This window comes from Aptenodytes forsteri, unplaced genomic scaffold (genome assembly GCF_000699145.1).
Source record: "Aptenodytes forsteri isolate BGI_AS27 unplaced genomic scaffold, ASM69914v1 Scaffold126, whole genome shotgun sequence".
In the NCBI taxonomy this organism is placed as follows: domain Eukaryota; kingdom Metazoa; phylum Chordata; class Aves; order Sphenisciformes; family Spheniscidae; genus Aptenodytes; species Aptenodytes forsteri.
The window spans coordinates 357,127-375,176 of record NW_008794599.1 but is presented as its reverse complement, the minus strand read 5'-3'; positions in this window follow the sequence as shown (position 1 = coordinate 375,176).

Sequence of the window (18,050 nt, the reverse complement as noted above, 5' to 3'; positions counted from 1 at the left end):
CGGAGGGGGGGGGGGGGGTCGGGGGAAGAGTCAGATTCAAGCCAAAAGATTTCAAAGACTGACCTCCACGGTTCAGGTCACTTCGTAACTAGAGACGCTGTGGTTTGAACACAGAAAACAAGAATGAGAGAGAAGACAGAGCTTCGCTGATCCCTTAAAGTTTTTCCACGGGAGGCACCACCTGTACTGAGCTCATGCATGGTACAGGGAACCGAGACCCCCCAGGTCCACCCGGACACCCTACACCTCTGCCCAACTTGCCAACAGAGGGCTGCATCCCTAAGTATACCCATAGGTCATTTTTATTGCGCTTCCTTCGTTCCTGTTCTTAAGGATCAGGAAGAAGATAGGCGCACCAAAGGCTCTTGAGATACCCAAGCACACATAAACGTCACACCAGCGTGCCAAAGTAGGCACGTTTGAAATTCAAGGTGCTTGGATCAGAGCGCGATCTCAACAGGAGAGAAACACTGAATCCTGCTCCGAGCCCAAGGCTCCAGAGAAGACATTTGGCAAGACCAGGAAGGGGAGGCCGGTAACCATGACAACCGCTCATTTCTTAGTATCAGACAACAAAAATTACTCCTGAAGACACAGGCCCCACGACCACCGCCTCCATTTCCCCTGTCCTGGGAGGGCTCTCCATTAGTCATGCCACGCACAGAACTACAATGTAGTAACACAGGCTTCCCCCTTAATTCAGAGGCCCCCCCGATAACCATACCTCCCCTCAGCACACGCAGGGGAAGCTGCCAAATTTCGTACTTCTGGGTCACAATCTTCCCCGTTTCAAAACTAACATGGACGGACGGCGGGCAGTCACCCCTGAGCATTTGGCTTCCAAAGGCTGAGAAAAACAAATGGGAAAGTCAGAGGAAAATTAACAACATGGGTGCTAAGAAGCAGACAAAGCTTAAGGAAATCCACCATTTCGTGGCAGAGCTTCATCCATCTAGAATAGCAGAAACGATTCTGAAACGGGCAACTTAATTCTCATTGTTATTCACCGTACGCATCAGGTAAGCAGCTTTCATCTCCACTGGGCAACCACATCACTGATTTTTATGATCTGTGCACAGCACAGATAATTAGGAATAAAATTAAAACTATTCAGATCTCAGCACTAACACGATTGTGGCGCAGGCGAGAGGCACTGAACAAAGCAGCACCCTTGCCCTCCCAGCCCACCTCCCAGGCATCTTAAACAGCTCGCACAAGTAAATTCTTCCCCCTACCTTTCACTGCCTTCACGTCAGCTGCATCTTCCCAGCACTTAGGGCACCTTTTGATCGTGTTGTCCTCTCAGCACGTTCATCCGGATACAAAACAGAGAGCTGCTCCAGTAAAAGCTTCAGTTCTTGAAGACAGCCATTTGTTGTTGTTATCGGCCCCTGCTTCAGAGAGAGGAAAGGGCTTCTAGATCCCTGGCCGCCAGAGGAAGGGCTCTAGCAGCAGGTTGAGCTAAAAGTGGAAACTAAGGAGCAGGGGGAAACCCTACACTGCTTTTGCAAGTTCTTAGATTTTGGCCCCGACTCAGGCTTTTTCTAGCAGACCTTTGCTTTCTCAAAGTGAGGGGGTTTGGGTTTTTGGTTTGGTGTTTTGTTTTGTTTTTTTTTTCCAAAAACTAAAACCACACACACCCTTGCCTCCTCTCCCAGCAGCATTCCCTAGCTCTCTACTCCCCAGAGCGTGATTAGATAGAAATACTATAGTCACTGCACAGCTTCATCCCCCCACCCCAATTCAAATAGCATCTGTACTTCAGCATTATGCTGTACTACTCACTTTCCACCTTGGTTTTCCTGCACGCTGCCAACCACAGGATCCTGAAAACAGCACACTTTGGTCTCCGGGATCTGATGCAGAGGGGTTTCAGCCAGGGTCTCATCACCTCCTGCAAAACCATATTCCCGTTTGAGCTCCTCTCCTTCTCCTTCAACCTTCCCGTTCCCCAGGAAGGGCCACAGAAGCTCACCGAGCAGAGGACAAGGCTAGCCAGCTCCCCTCCCCGAGGAGCAGCATTTAAGCCCGGTCAGGTGCTCAGGTTTAGCCTAATTGGCAGATTTGGGTCGAGCTGCAGCTGGTCCCAAACGAAGCCTGGCCTGAAGTGAACCCACCTCGTCCCCACTACAGACATACACACCCCAATGTCCACCCGATCTAGCCAGCTGCCCAAGCAGCTTCCTCCAGGCCAAACAAAACTGCCCCGTGGGCTGGCTCCCAGATGACCGGTTAGCCAGCCGAACTGGGAGTCACGCTGCCTGTGTTTGGCTCCTGGCTCTGTGCAAGTCACGCCATTTCCCTGTGCCAAAGCTCCGACGCCAGCATTAGATACTCGCTCTGTGGGGACCTTTGGGTGGCTATGGACCAGGACACGCACCCTTCCCATGCTAACTCAAAAGCTGATGCAGGGCAGCTTCTCAGCTGCTGGCAAGCTCCCGCTTTCCCATGCAGCTCTGTCTCAGAGGGCAGCGGTCGCCTGTTCAGATGGGAAGACCGGCCAACAAGAAAACAGCCCGAGAGCCTATATTTTCCTAGCGAAGGGTTCATCGTCCTTGAGCACCTGCTTTTCTGGCTTGTTTTCACTGCAAGGCACTCCGTGCAATCCACATAGCCCAAAGAGAAACTCTGTGCCATAAAGAGAGCCAGGACTGTTTCAGCTGTCAGCGTCTACAGCTGCTGTGTTGATTTTGAGGGAACAAATGTGCCTAGTGAAGCAGAGAGGTTAACATAACCCTGTCACTGCTCAACGCTACAAAAAGCATTAAGGTTCAAGGAGTGAGTACAGAGATCTGCGGTGAGCGCACAAAAACCTTATTTGGAAATGTACTGATTTAAACACGCAAAAGAATAAGAATGGAAACAAAATGCACAGAATTTTAAAACTGACATCAAATGAGCTCTGCAGAACGAGCTTTTAATTAAGCTGCATTAAAGGACCCTTTTTCAGAAAAAAGGACAGGGACTTAAAGCTGTCCTCTTCTTTAAAAGGGACAGTAAAGTAGTTCTTCTCATGGGGAGACAAAAGTTGCTGGGGGATTGAGTTTTGAGTAGGGGAAGACAGGTACCGCCCTGCCTTTGGCAAGAGCAGCAGAAAGGAGAGGAAGAAGGCACTTCTGGCCTGGGACATCGTCTGGCTGCTCCGGTTCAACCCTTTTCGTTTTACGACTAAGTGCAGACCACTCGAACGACAGCGACCGGGGGAGAGCTCAGGGCAGCATTTTGGACAGAAGAGTCAAAGGCGGGCAACCGGGCTGCTTTAACCCCGGCGCTGGGGTCTTGTAGGGGCTTTCTATCTGGAGGGCAGATGCACACATGTAGGTTGGGAAATGGGGAGGGAGGAGGGAGAAGATATGGCAGGGACAGGAAAGAGGGAAGGCAATTATGGTCTACAACTCTGTGTTGTATTTCGAGCCCGTGGCTGCAAGTTTCTCTTCCTTTACTTCTGAAATACTTCTTAGCCAGCTTTGCCAGGTGCTTTGCAACGGGGAAGAAGGTGCTATGTGAACACAGGGTCTTAATATTGCCTGGGAGCCCTTCAGCTGTTGAAAAAAAAAAAATGCAGAAAATAAAATTTTAAAGGATCCCACGAACAAAAAAAAACCAATCAGGAAAAAACTCCGCTGGGCTAAATAAGGAGATGAATTCCCCTAATTACCACAAGATGCTCCCCAAGTCTGACAGTATCTCTTGGAGCAGATGTGTTCAAATAATATTTCCTCAGCCTCCAGCCTGCGTGGGCAGATTCCAGCACCAACCACTAATGTTAAAAAGTACCTAATGAGCATCGACATTAAGAAACTGCCTTGGCTTTTGGTGTCTGCATTTTTCCCATCCTCCAGGCCAAGTTGCAAACAATTTGTTGGTATTATTCATATCAGAAAGTGCTAGATTTAAAAAAAAAACAAAACACTAAAATCTGGATCCATGAAAGCAATTGCTAGAAAGGAAGGTCTGGAGTCCTTGAAGTTCTTCTGTAGACAGAGAAAGCACAAAGGGGCAGGTCTGAGCTTTTTCTAGCAGTGGCAGCAAACTCTGCCTGCCTTGCTCAGAAGCCCCTGCAAATGTTATTTAGGGATGAGGAATTATACACACTCACACATACATCCCAAGCAGGTTTCTCTCACTAATTTCCCATGTGATTAGCTGTATTCGAAACGCTGCATAGCGATGCAGGTTCTTGGAGTTGATAACTTTGCCGATCAACAGGCAAGTTTGCAGCTGCAGAAACGCAGCAGATAAAATTATGCCAAGTTTTCCTCCCCTGTGCCTCCCTTGCTGCTTGGGAAGGGACTGTCCAAAGATCGCAGAGATTTTGTAGCAGACCCAAGAGCAAATGTTCTGAATTCTGCCATCCGTTGCCTCCCCTCTACCGCCGGTGTTATATAGCTGCTCTACAAATGTTTAAGTGGAGATCATTGTAACAGCTTGTAAAGAATGACTTCACAAGAGTCTCTTTCCCACTTCCCTCTCCCTTCCCCGCATTCCCTTGTTCAGAGCAAGCTCTCTCTCTCTCTTTCTCTCCTCAGTAATCCACATTTACGCTTAGAAAGCAACTGCTTTAATTAGACAGTGATTGCTTTAAACAGAAAAAAAGGTACTGGAATGAGGGGACTCTGGGAAAATTTGCCTTCGCCTGGTGGTAGCCACCTGACCTCTTATCAGAGCGATGCTGCACATGCCCCTCGCAGGGCTCCACAAGGACAGAGATGGGATAGCTTCTTGGAAGAGCTGGAAATTAAGAAACGCTACTTGAAACCTTGCCAGTTAATCCTTCAAAGGGTGAGGGACGGGTCCCTACAGCACTACACTGACATCAGGTATCTTCCCTGCTTGTTCCGAGCTCAGTTTCAGGATCCAAGATCTTGTCCTCCTCAGGGCCCCCCTCTCTACTCCCACTCTCCATCCTCATTTCTGAACGAGCTCCAAGGTTGATTTCCTGCGTGTTTGAATAGGACCAGCTTGACACAGCCTGCCTTGGGATGAAATCACCAACTTGGCTTGCCTTCTGTCTGAAAAACAAATCCTTCTGCAGGGCTTTCATCTAGAAAAAGGACAAGGATTCTGAAACGCAGGCAGGCCTCTGCCAAGTTCCTGTGAACTGCTGCCTGAGTAAAGCTTATGTTTGCTGTGTATTTAGCTTAGCTTTAATAAAGCTTACCTAGCTGAGATTTTACGCTAAAAATAATCAATGAACCTCCTCCTGTTTCTCCCCTAGTAGCTCAAAATAAGGAAGTAGAAACACAGGTAAGTGAGATACAGAGTGCTTGCAGGGACGGGCTGTTTTCAAAGAGGAATGGGAAACCATGCCTGGGGAAGTCTCGCACACCGCGTGAGCAAAGGCCAGGGCAAGCTCGGAGAAAGGGAAGCTAAGACACCAGCCTCAAAGTCAGAGGACCTTCTTCCGTGACCCAGTCTTCCAAGGTATTTAGGTACCTGATGGGAATAACGTCTTCTGGGATATGTGGGCTTCGGCTTTCCTATCACTCTGCAGAAAATGGTGATGATGATGCTAACTTACGGGGAGCTGAGAGCTCTGCACGCATGGTATGCAAGCAGCACCATGCAATGGCACGGTGGTTTGACACGCTCTGGGGGCCTGCTGCACGCTGTGGTTCCTGCACTGGTTTTGGGTTGCTTCTGTGACAGTCCTCAAATTTGACAAGCAATTTATGGACTGTTCTAGCTAGCGATGGTAGTATTTGCATCCTAAATGAGTATCTACTCTGCAGGAGCTTGCACTGATTCTTGCTAACACTTCTCCTCGTTGGAGAGCTGGGGTCTGAAAGCCACCATATGGTTATCATTGGTACCGGAGAAGCATGTGGCCAGGACATGTGTAACTCACATTTTCCTCTGGACCACACTCAGCCTGCACTTGTTTATTGTGGGGGAGGGACTGGAAAAATCATTGACTCACCATCAGGAACAAAACATTTAAAATCTTGAATTGAAAATGACTCTTTTTTAACGAAGCTCTTCTGCTGGTGCAGAGGAAAGGGAACGAGCATTGAGGGGGAAAGTTTGGGGGCTGCACAGTGTTTTCCCTCAGCGGATAGAAGTGGGAGGGCTATACTGAAGGGACAGCTCTTTCTGGCACTGCTTTAGCCGACGTCAGGCTTCTACTCCAGCCTTGCTCTAGTCTGTACCTGGTTGAACCCATACAGAAGAACAAAGAGCCACACTACCTCTGTTCCTCAAGCCGTGTCTGTTTTAGGTACCGCTGCACTTAGAAATGTCTCCATCAGAAATGAAACTCAGATGGGAATCCTCTATCTCAAACTACCCGCCCCGACAGCTAGGATGTAATGACGCAGACAGACCAAAATTGCACTCTGCAAATGGCCCATACAGTGCTAAAATGCAGTGTGCTGGGAGAGGAGGGGATTAAAGGTCTAACGTGGGATTCAGTGCATTTCAGGTACAATACACAGCTCTGCTACACATTTACTGGCAACTTGGCGCGTGTCATTTTGCAGCTTTGTGCCTCAGCTTACCTATATTAATGGGTCAAAGCTTGCAATGCATGTGTGGTTCTAACAGTCTTGTACGATCTACAGCAGAAGAAGAAAATAAGTTTGTAGAAAAATCAAAGACATAAAATGGCTGTGGGCAAAAAGGCCTCAAATTTGGGCAACGCTACCCTCTGCCCTGTTCCACAGCTCAATTCAACAGCTGCACTTGTGTCTGGTTCAGTGAGGCTGGCTGAAATGCATTCATCTACTTACAAAGCTCCTGCAGATCTAAGGAAGCTCTGCTGGGTCTAAGATCTGAGCCAAGCTTAAGCCTGGATTCTGTTGCGTCCAGCTCCATTTGCCACGACGGATTCTGCCAAGCTCGCCTGAGCACGGGAAAGGCTTCCAGTTCTAATTCTCAGCTCTGCTCTCTTGCCTCTTTCCGTTCTTCCTCTCTCATTCTGCTGCCGGAAAACACACGAACAATGGAGATTAGCCAGAGCTCAAAGGCCTTTCAAGTGTTTTCCAAAAAGCACGAAACCTCTGCCTCTATTCCTTGCTGGCATCACACAAAGCCAATTCTCCCCCCACCCCACACACTCTCCCGGACATCTGAGAACAGTGAGTGCCTCACACAACTGAAGGGGGTTCCTGTCCTCAAATCTAACAAACAATGAGATGAATGAACATCTGGAAGGAACAGATGCTTCTCCTATCCCCGGACGGCGCGTTTCAATGTGTTCTTTATGCCACCCAGGGCTGTCTACCCACGACGAAAGGGAATATGGGCTCCTTGGCAGAGTGGAGCCCATCAGCCATGAGTCAGGGAGTTGGTGGTTCACCAATATGTAGATGTGCAGTTGGTGTCTCACCGCGAAGAACAGATTGAACAGCACTGTTCCCCTGATGATCTCAAAACGCACAGCAAAGATAGGGAGGTATTCACAGCACAGGCGGATAGGACAGACCAGGAATAATTGGGGGTAAGCTGCTGGCTGAAGACTCTGCAGGCAGGCACGTGCAAAATCAGCGGGCTTGGCCCAACTGCCCCATGGCCCTTCTCTTCAGAAAATCTTCTCTCTCAGCTCACGGCAGGGTGCACGGAGAACTGACTTGCTGGTTCAGCCTGTGGAGTCTCCAATCAGAAAGACTGATGCACATTCGCGGCTAAATAACAGGGACTAAACCCACAGCCATCAACTGCAAAAGAGCGATCTCTTTTTGCAGCCGAAACCACTACTGGAGCAGGAGCCTCTCGTCTCCTGTTGCAGACCAAGAGCAGACAGGAACAAAATACACCTGTCCTTTAGCCGCGACATCTGAGCGCCCTGCTCAGGTATCACATTTTCTCTGCCTACCACCCAAGGAAGCAGGAGCCGCTCGCTTCATTCTCCAGAGAGTGAGCGGCAGCACAGACCCGCTGGGGCTGCCAAGCCAAGGTTTCATGGGAAGGACACTTTGAAGACTGATCCCGCGCTATTTTCACAGCCCAGCCCTTTGAGGTCTCACCTTTGGAGATGGATGAGTGAGATCATACCAGCCGGGCGAGAAAGGGGAAAGCTGTGCTGAGAAGTCCCACCTACCGGCACCGGGAAAGGGAGATGAGGACGTTGCAAGTGCCGCAGCTCTAGTCTGTACTCAGCTAAGCCGAGCCCCCGAACTCCAAACTCGTGGAAGTTTATAGTTCAAATCCACAAGGTATTAATCTAGTTCAGTCACTTCCAACACAGTCACTAAGCTGCCAAGCAGCAGCGTTGGGAGTTACATAGAAATAATCCCAGCCTGAGCTTCTTGTGGCATCATAAATTGCCTGTGTCATCAGTCAGCAGAAACCTGAGATGAAATTCTTTCCTTTGCAGTTAATTATTTCCAAGCCTTTGCAGCCTTAGCAGAACTGGTGAAAGGTGCTGAACTGACAGCCCTGGAGGAACAGGCTTTCCATTTGTCCACAGAGACGGGCAGAAGTGAGCCAGTCGTGAGAACTTCAGCCTGCTCTGCCAACGTGCTGCAAAGCTTGTGCTTGAGTTGGACTACTCTTCTTTCCTACCAGTCCACGCTAAGCAGCTCTGCTTGCGGGCCCCTGAAAAACCACATAAGTTTGAACTTATGTAGCTTATTTGCAGGGCCAAACCCAATGTGCATTTTAGCCCGAGTGTCTGGCAGCCCTCTAAGGGTGAAGCAGCCTCCTCCAGACCCGTTGCTGACGTTTATCATGGCCAGGTGCAAATCTTCTTGCACTGGCCTAGCGCCATGAGACCAGCATGTTTTTAAGAATTTCACCCTCCTACCAGACAGTGTTTTTCAATATTTTGCATTAAATCTTCTGCTGTATTTGATTAGCCTGCAGCAGCTGTTTTCCACTCTCACAACAAATCATAAATCTATAAGCTTATGTGTGCGAGACTGTCTGTGCCTAAGAATGCTTGTGTCTGAGAAACCGCGTGGCTGCACAGCTGTGTATGAGCCTATACCTGAATAAGGGCTTGAGTGAGAAAGAGCAAATCAATAAGCCGTACTTAATCAAGTTTGAAGCTACGTTGGAGGCCATATGATTATGCGGGGTGGTTTGTATATGTTTGCGTATGCATGCGCGTAAGAATTGCCGCTTGGATATGCAGACAAATTTGTGTAATTCCTTAAATGAGTGTTCCACACCGAGAACATGAGTCAATGTTAATAAACACTCGATTCCACCAGCGTGAGCTCATGTATGTGCATATACTTCTATGAAGGAAGGTGAGTTGTAGCACAAGCGTATACAACACACGAGCAGGGGGATATCAGAGCACAGGTAAGAAAGCGTTACGAAGCCCTGATGCACCCACTCCCATGCACAAAAACACGAGTCCGTGTGCAGTCAGGTTTGTGATTGCGCGTACTCAGTCAAGAACTGCTTGTTGTGAAGCCAAGATCTCCTGTCCCGTGGCCAATTCAGATAAGGAGAGCAAATGGCTGAAAGAGAAGGGAGGGGAAACTGCTACATACATTTAGGGGAAAAAAAAAAAAAAAAGGCGTTATTCAAAGACTATAAAAGGCAAAAGTTTGGATGAAGGAGAAGAGAGAGGGTTGCCAAGCCGTTACAAAAAAAAAAGGAAAAAGAAAAAGGAGCAAGCTGCTGCCAGGTCTTGGCACGTGTGCTTTTACTTGTATAAATCAGTCACTCTAGACCTATGGTAGTTCTTGCTGACAAGCTGTCAAGCTCCTTGGCTGGGGGAATAGGGCATGTGCTTTACATGCACTTACAGAGTAGTAAACTGTTATTAAAAGTGGGAAAAAAAACCCCAGTCTGATTTACTTGTGGTTTTGCTTGCTCGGCTGTATTATCACAGAACAAATTCACTCGTGCGTGGAGTAGTCTGGGTACATGGAAAACTACAGGCTAACCTCCCTGTGGAAGCACTTGACCTCTTAAGGGGATAGGCAGAAACAACACATCTCCAAGAACAGAGAACACTAAGTGAAGAAATAGGCTAAAGCCACAGAAATGCTGTGTGGTTCACCCATGCTTTGACCCGGACAGACTCCTGTGAACGTCTCAGCCTGGTTCAGGAGATGGGGAAAGCACCTCTAGGCAAGCTTAGATCAGGGTTGGGATTGGGCCCACCGCTACGTAAAACCCAGACGCATTAGCTGGGCCCAGAGCAGAGAAACTGCTTAAGCTCGGTTAGCAGCCAGCAGTCCTGAGCTGCCCGGGGGTGCGGCGAAGGGAGGAGAAGGCTGCCGTTTTCGATGACGAGGGAAGCGGGGAGACGTGCGCTTTGTCTGAAGGCCGCTGGGACCACTGGCGAGAATGGGCTTTAGACGGCAAAAGATAGGAAGGATGGATGCTCAGCTTAGGGGAGGAGAGGAGAATTAAAAGCAGAAAAGCCTAAAAAGGATTTAGAGAGATGTTATACGAAGAGAATAAATAGATAATTGTCTGAGGAAAACCTGACCAGACTAGTTCTCTCTGGATTGACTGCAGTTAAGTACAGCTTCATCGCTGCCTTCCCACGTTACAGGGCAGTCATGCTGTTTTATCACTCAGCGAGCTGCACAAACGCACGCACGTGTATAAATACAGGCACGCACCAGTCTGGACGATCTGCCCGTGTTGCCCCACCAAAACACCACGTCGGCACTCATCCCGACTCCCATCCAGAACCTGTCAGCCTTCCCAAGGCAGATGCCTGTTCTTCTCGTCTATCCCACATAACACGGTAACTCATTTCGGACAGTAATACGGCACTCCCAGCGTCGGTCCACGCACCAGGTTTTTAGGAAACATGCTTGCCAGGCTATTCAAACCTACAAGAATAAAAAGTGAAACCCAACGAAGAGATGAAATTTTATGGTGCCGTTTGTAGCAACACTCCCAAGACTCGCTTTGGCTGGAACGCAGAGAGTTGGATCATGCTGATCCAAGACCCACAAAATACACAGAGCGTCCTGATTGGAAGAGATTGAGTTTTCCTGTATGTCTTTTACTGTATTCCTCAGTTTATGGGGTGTAACCCCATACCTCTGCTGTAACCTGTTCCGATCAGTCCCCAGGGCTGGTTTGTCCTCAACAGCACATTCATGCCGCTCTCTGCGTTTTACTGCTTATTTGTCGTAGTCACGTTTGGAGGAAAATGCTTGTAAGACGAAAACAGAACTATTTTAAAAAATAACTGTCTGCTAACAAAACAAAAACCAGCAACTGCTGCAGCCTAAATCTCAACCCAGATTGAGAGCTTATTTGAGCAAGCAAGCAGCAGACAAAATTCTAGTAACAATCCTACCACAAATTCACAGGGAGTACAAGTTCTTCAAGACACGGACTGTGGATACAATGGGAAAAAAATGGAGAAAATGAGATGTTTGTGTGGATTTGCAAAGCAAGGCTGTAGCCAAATCAAGCACTCAGGGTTTCCAAATCACAGCTCCTGGCCCCAGCTGACGGACTCGCTGCCTTGCTGGTAAGACTTCAACACATGACCAGAACAGCACGCGGGATGCTTTGAAATGGCTTGTGCTGCTGAGGTCTCAGGGTGGATCGTGGGGAGAAGGTCAGACTTGTGCAAGACTCGTATGTTAAAGTAGGTCATTGAGCCAACCCACCCATTTAGGGTCATATGCCTTACTGATGACTTCAGCATCTAACTGTCTCCACAACACCAGCGAGGAAGCCCTGCTGCCAGAACATTAATGGATCTAGGGCAAAACTCAGCCCCGAGCAGGAAGCCAGTTTAACACCCAGGCACCTTAACCACCTTCAAAACAATGCTTAACCAGGATCTGAAGTTCACGTAAGCAAACCGAATCGTTAGCAAGCGCGTTCGCAACAACAGTTATGTCCCTGGGTGGTCTCTGCAGTTACACAGAGGTCTGCATCTAACGCGCTCGACAACTTTTCTACATGTTACTGAGGGTCACTGCCCGTCTTTTACAGATGGGGACAGTGAGGCGCTTGCCCACATGGTGGGTTGTGCAACAGAGAACTGTCACCGGACACCATCACAAAAAACCATAGGCTCTTACTTTTCAAACAATAACAGCATACACCCAAGCCCAACCGAAGCAAAAAATCAAGTACAAACACCTCCGTCGTTAAGCACATAGTTATCTCAGGTAGTTTACTTTGGTCTTCTTTAAAAGGTGTGGCTGTGAACAAGTCATGAGGCATGGGGGATTAAAGGAAGGGGGAGTAAGAGGTTAATTGGATTCTATTTGGAGAGGGATTTAGGTTGGCTGAGTTTTTTCAGTCAGCAGCGCATAGTGGAACATGTCACTTGTAATTGAGCTAATGAAACACCTCTGGAGATAAAAAAACACAAGCTAAATTCAGACTTGGCTTAGAGACTTGAAGTTCATTCACCACAAGGTTATGCAGAGATGTAACTGCTTTGTTTAAGGACAGCGGGCTGGAAAGGTAACAGCGGAACTGGCTTTACTTTGTAAAATTGGTTTTTTCTCACTCAAGGCTGCTGGACCCAGGGGTAATTAAGCAGATTGTTTTGTTATGGACACTCTTCCAGGACAGGAATCTAAACTCTGCCAATATGCTAATGCAATTTACTAAGTCCAGCCTCTCTGCTGCTCTAATGATATTCTATTTGTTTTCTATAAATTGAACAGGGAGGGCAAGCATTTTGCGCCATGGTTATGGCAACGGAACTACACATGGCTTAGTAGAAAGAGGGCTGCAAATACCTGCCCTTCTCGATGCACTTTTATGGTGGGCTGCCATCTTCCAGCGCAGCTCCTTTCGGTTTTCACAAGGGGAATTAAGGGTTTGTTTTCCAGTCTTCAAAGCCGTGACAAAATCCCCTCGGCCCCAAAGCCAAACGACCAAACATGACTTGAATGCAAGTAAGGGAGTGCTGGCTTCCTGAGTCTGCCAAAAGGCTAAGCCAGAGTCCTGCAGGGAACTGCATCCTCTTTGTGAAAAATGTTAATGATCTGAAATTACCCCGTCTTCCAAGCCGGGAAGAAAACCTTTAATAGCAAGGTATATCACAGAAAAAAAATCGGAGACATTTTCAGGAGGCAATTTCAAAAACACAGAGGTATTTTGTCAAAAAAAAAAAGAGTCTGTCTTTTCAGAATAAAAAAAAAAAAAAAAAAGTCTGTCTTTTCAAAATGAACCACCAACTCAGAATGAGAGTTACTTTCTAAATTAAAAAGTTGCAGTGAAAATTAGTTTCCAATTTTGCGGGTTTTATATTCTTGCTTTGGGGATAATTACAGTAATCCAGTAATTTTCTTTCCAAGACACTTTTAGAAAACCAAAACTCCACTTCTTCACCCCCCCGTCTCCCTTCAGGAGTTTAAGAATAAAGTTAGCTTTAATGAGAAAAGAGGACGTACTTGACACCCCTGATTAAAAAAAAAAAACAGTAATGAATTTTATGCAGTTGCATAAAAAATATTACGGGCATGAGGACCTCAGTCTCTGAGTGCACTAGAACACTTCTGTGCCAGTCTCACAACACAAGAAACCCTGAAATGATGTGGCTGCACCCTGTGTAAGAGAAAGCTGTAATAGCACACAGCATTGCATAAAACACTAAGTTACTGCGTGAGGAGATGGAGTGTAGACTTACGCCTATAGCCCCTGCACAGATTGAGGTGGCAAGGAGATCCAGGAGGCTGGTTTTTTATATCCTGGTGAGAGTGATGTTTGTTCAGCAGGAATTGCCTCTTCCTCTTTGATTCCTCCTGCTGTGGTTTGATTCTTCCCTCTTCCTGCTGAGGTTTCATTCCTCCTTCTCTGGCTTTAGGAAAGAAGACAGATAAGTAGCTGCCTGGTCTACTAGCAGGTACCTAGAAAATGGAATGTCTCAGGTTAATTAAGGGATCAAAATAGCCAAGGTGCTGAAGGAGAGGAAAATGTGCCCTGGTATGTCAAGCAAGTTGCATTCTGTGCTGTTAGATCCTTTGTCTCTCCCAACATCCAGCTCAGAGTCGCCTTGTTGGACAGCAAACAGAAGAATGGCTTTTTCCGAACACGGGTCCTGCAAACCCACTTTGAGATGGGAATTCAAGCTGCAGGCTTTCTGGCATCATCACCAGCAATAAAGACAAAAACAGACCGTGCCCAGTTACAGCTCTGCAGCCGATTCAGTGAATTTGCACAAATGGCAACTGATGGGGAAAAGGCACCGTTGCCACCAGAGTTCAGCTAACAGTTCAGCTGCCAGGTCTTGAAAGAAAGGAATCCAGCTCCCTCCCCCAAAGCTGCACTGCTCCAACAGCGCTAAGACAAAGGGGGGCAAAACCAGTAGCAAAAAACCCCGCTTAAGACATCACAGACAGCAAAAAAGGATCATCTCCATGGAACAGCTTTATTGTACCGAGGGCTCCATAGCCACTCTTTTGATGAGAGCCATACTTTAAAGGCAATCTGTCCCGGATTATAAACTATATAATGGTCGAGGAGCCAAGAGCCTGCTATTTCACATTAAGTGCTATTAATTGTTCTGGTTATCATGTTGTGCAGTTTGACCTAACCTACTGATTTCCCCCCACTCCTGCTGCAAAACATCCATCACTTTTTAAAGCATTACATAAAGCTACAGGGAAAGAAGGTTCTGGTTTGTGTCAGCTTGATTGCTATAGACTTTAATAAAGCACCCATCACAGCTGCCTAGCCACACTATAGATCAAGCTCCTATAATTCTTTTCATGTCTCCAGAGGGGAAGGCTAAGCAAAACATAAAATTTAACCTCCCAGTGCTTTATTTCTGGCTTGGAGAGATGTCAAAGGCCACGCGAGCTTTCACTTTTTTCTTGCTCCCTGAGAATCCACAGCAACAGACCGAAGGAAGAAAGCGGGAGAGGCAAGCAAGGACAATGAGATGGCTACACAGATCGCGCTCTTCATGTCGCCTAACAGCACGCCAAGGGTAATACGCAACACTGAGTTACTGGCCCAGCAGAGACAAGCGTAAACAAGTGGCCTTTGGAAACTCAACAGCAAAGGCAGGTAGCTTTGAGATCAGCTTTTTTCCTCAACAACAAGGCTACCGGGGATGAAGCCACCTGTCCAATGTCCTCTTGTGGCAAACCTGGTAGGGACTCCAGCACAAAGGCTCATCGCAGCTAGGAACGCATGTACGAATAGCGAGCGTTCTATATTCTGCAGGTTTTCTTTGGCACTTTGCTCACTGAACCTGTTGCATACAGGGTAGTGAATTCCCTGGATGACTCACACTAGCACACATGTCAGTGGGATGCGTAGCAAATCCGTCTTGCGTAGGAGCCTCCAAAATCTGCTTCCTCCTCTATCGGTGGAAGCAACAAGCTCGATGCTTCTCTGCCTCCTACTACTCAGGGTGGAAAAGGTGAGGAGGAGCAAAGAAACAACAGGTTTAATTCCTGTCCCCCATCTCTCCCTGGATGCGTTATTCCCTGTATCAACAAGAGAAATCCTGGAGAGACAGAAAAGCCACAGGATTTCTTTGGTAAGAGATCCACCCTGGCATTGTTTTATACACCTACCTCACAACGGCAAATTAATTCCAGGTCAGCTCATGTCCGCACAAAACCATTAACGGTGCTGAACGGTAACTGCAGCCTGCCTCTATCGGACAGGTCACAGAAAATGAGCTGGGCACAACTCCTGTACAATACAGGCAGGACTCAGGCTTTGCCAGTACAGCCAGCTAGACTAAGAATTTCCCTGAGTTTTCTTTACATGAATTCAAGCGCTACCAAACGGTATTTACTCTAAGGAAGCATTCCTCTCTGAGATACCAGATGCTGCCGGTGCAGCGCGCAGCAGCCACGTTGCCTTCATTCCCACTCAAAAACATCTGAACGCCTGCCAGATGGCCAGTGGAGGAAATAATGTGTACGCACACACACGTACGTGGGCCTTCTCCTCCGACGGCGTGAATCAGTGACACTGGAATCACAATACCCGATGGTACAATGTGTTAAACAGTTTTAAAAAAAAAAGAGTTTTTGAGTAAAAGGAACTTGAGCGAAATTAAAATATTGAATTACCTCACTGTCAGATAAAAAATAACAAGGCGCTGTAAGCCTTAGAAGATAAACAAAATTCTGCCTCTAACAAAAAATAGAATTTTTAAGAGCAACTCACTTTGCCTGTTCTTCAAGGGGATTTTTCACCCTGGGCTTGCGCTCACTTTTGAAAAAGAGGCTGACCTGAGCATTTTTTTATTTATTTAAAACATAACAAGTCAACCCAAAGCCATTTCTTTTTGTTTGGCTTTTTCTTTCTCTGTATTAATTTCAATTCAATCAAGGAGGCAGTTGCATAACTGTTGTTTATAATTGCTGTCACGTCAACCCTGAAACTGATCACTGCCACACTGGAGTTATATAAAAGGTTTTGTTAGGATTTTTGTGATTTTTCTTGTTTAAATTGTGGGAAGATGAAGTCCTACCCTGGAGAGATGTTTTGGTTTTCTGAGCTCTGTTGCCTATTAGTCCTGTGCTTTGGTGTCTTTTCTCTCCGGTTTTGTTTTACACAGTGCAAGGGTCTGTTTATGCACAGAAACTCTCCAAAACCAGCTCTGTGCACCCCATTAATACACAGGCTATAAAAGACACTGTGCTGAGTCAGAGAAGCAACTGGCAAAAATAAAGTTCACAAAATGTGTAAGCTCTTAAGGAGCGATTTAAACACATTTCTGGAAAGGCAGACTATTTAAATGCTTAAGTGGACTGGAATTGTAATTTACCTTGCTCTTCTGAAGCCAGTGGACTGTTACCCTTCAGCGATGCAGCATCAAACCCCGAGGGATCATTTCTCCTTGTGTGTGTGTGTCAAAATGTCTTCTTCACTTACATGCAGAGAAATGATCCTGGAATTGAGCGTCACCTCCTCCACCAGCCCACAAACACATCATGGTTTCCTTGCTCCTCTCCCAACACTTCTGGTTATTCCCCTTCGCCTCAGAGGGGTACTCACCTGGGAGACTTCTCCTCTGCCTCCAAAGAATTCAGATGATCCATTTTACCATTAGTTTTCTGTCTTCCTAGAGGCACGAATGCCAGGGGCATGCTCACAGCTATCTTGGGCCCAAGGTGGTTTGAAAGCTATACTGCACTGCAGACATAAATGCTTTAAGCCAACAAATAATTAAGGACTGTACTTTGTTTTGGCGTAAATGAATACTGCCCATACTTATTCGATGTTCCTTCATACTTAACAACAATCTGTTTGTAGTTGACATTGGTTTTTCTTAGCAGCAGTCTGGAAAATGTCAGTCTACGCAGGGAAAAAACTAAAGAGAAAAATATACTGAAGAACCATCAACACTCCCCCCCTCCAAAAAACCCCCTCTCAAGACCACAAAATGTATCTGCTTCCTTACAATTAATATGTTGTCCGTAAGTCCTGCCTCCCTGTGGAGGAGAAGCTTGTTTAGAGATGAGCACAGGATCGCGGGAAACCATGCCTCTCCTTTTCACTCCAAACTCAAGAGAAGTTTGTAAGGGCTAACAGAAGAGCGAAGCAAGCTTCTTGCCGGAGGTTTAAGCTAGTAACCCGCTTCATCCGATGAGAATTAACCAAGAAAAAGACAGCAATACCAGCTGTTTCTGTAGGGAAGCAGCAAGGAAAGAGTTGGTCAATCGATGTTTTTGTATGGTCGTCGTTCAAAATTCCTTCTGAATGAGCACATACAGATTGTGTGTGTGTGTGCGTGCGCGTGCGTGTACAGGGGAACAAGCAGTACTTTGTGAGAAAAAACTGTTATCTTCTAAATGATCGGAGTATTACAAAACACGGGGCCTGAGCATCTAGCTTTATGCAGCCCTATGGAAGACTGGGAATGCAGTTTAGCCAGATGCAGCGGATGCATTCTCAAAGATACTCCCACATAAATCCAATCAGTTGTATTCGAAATGGGGGGGGGGCATCTAAAAGTCAGTGATAGTGCCCCAGCCACACAAATTAACATACAGTTGAGCATAGCACCTCTCTTACGTTGAGGTCATTAACTTCAAAATTTGGACAGAAGAGACCAAATTTCAACAATCAGAGGTAAAGGTTCAAGTGAGATACACAAATAGATGCCCCGCGAGTTGCTCTCTGATCTTCACCGGGAGACCTTGTGGCTGAGACAAAGGCAACTCACGATCAAAGGCAGTTACCTCAAG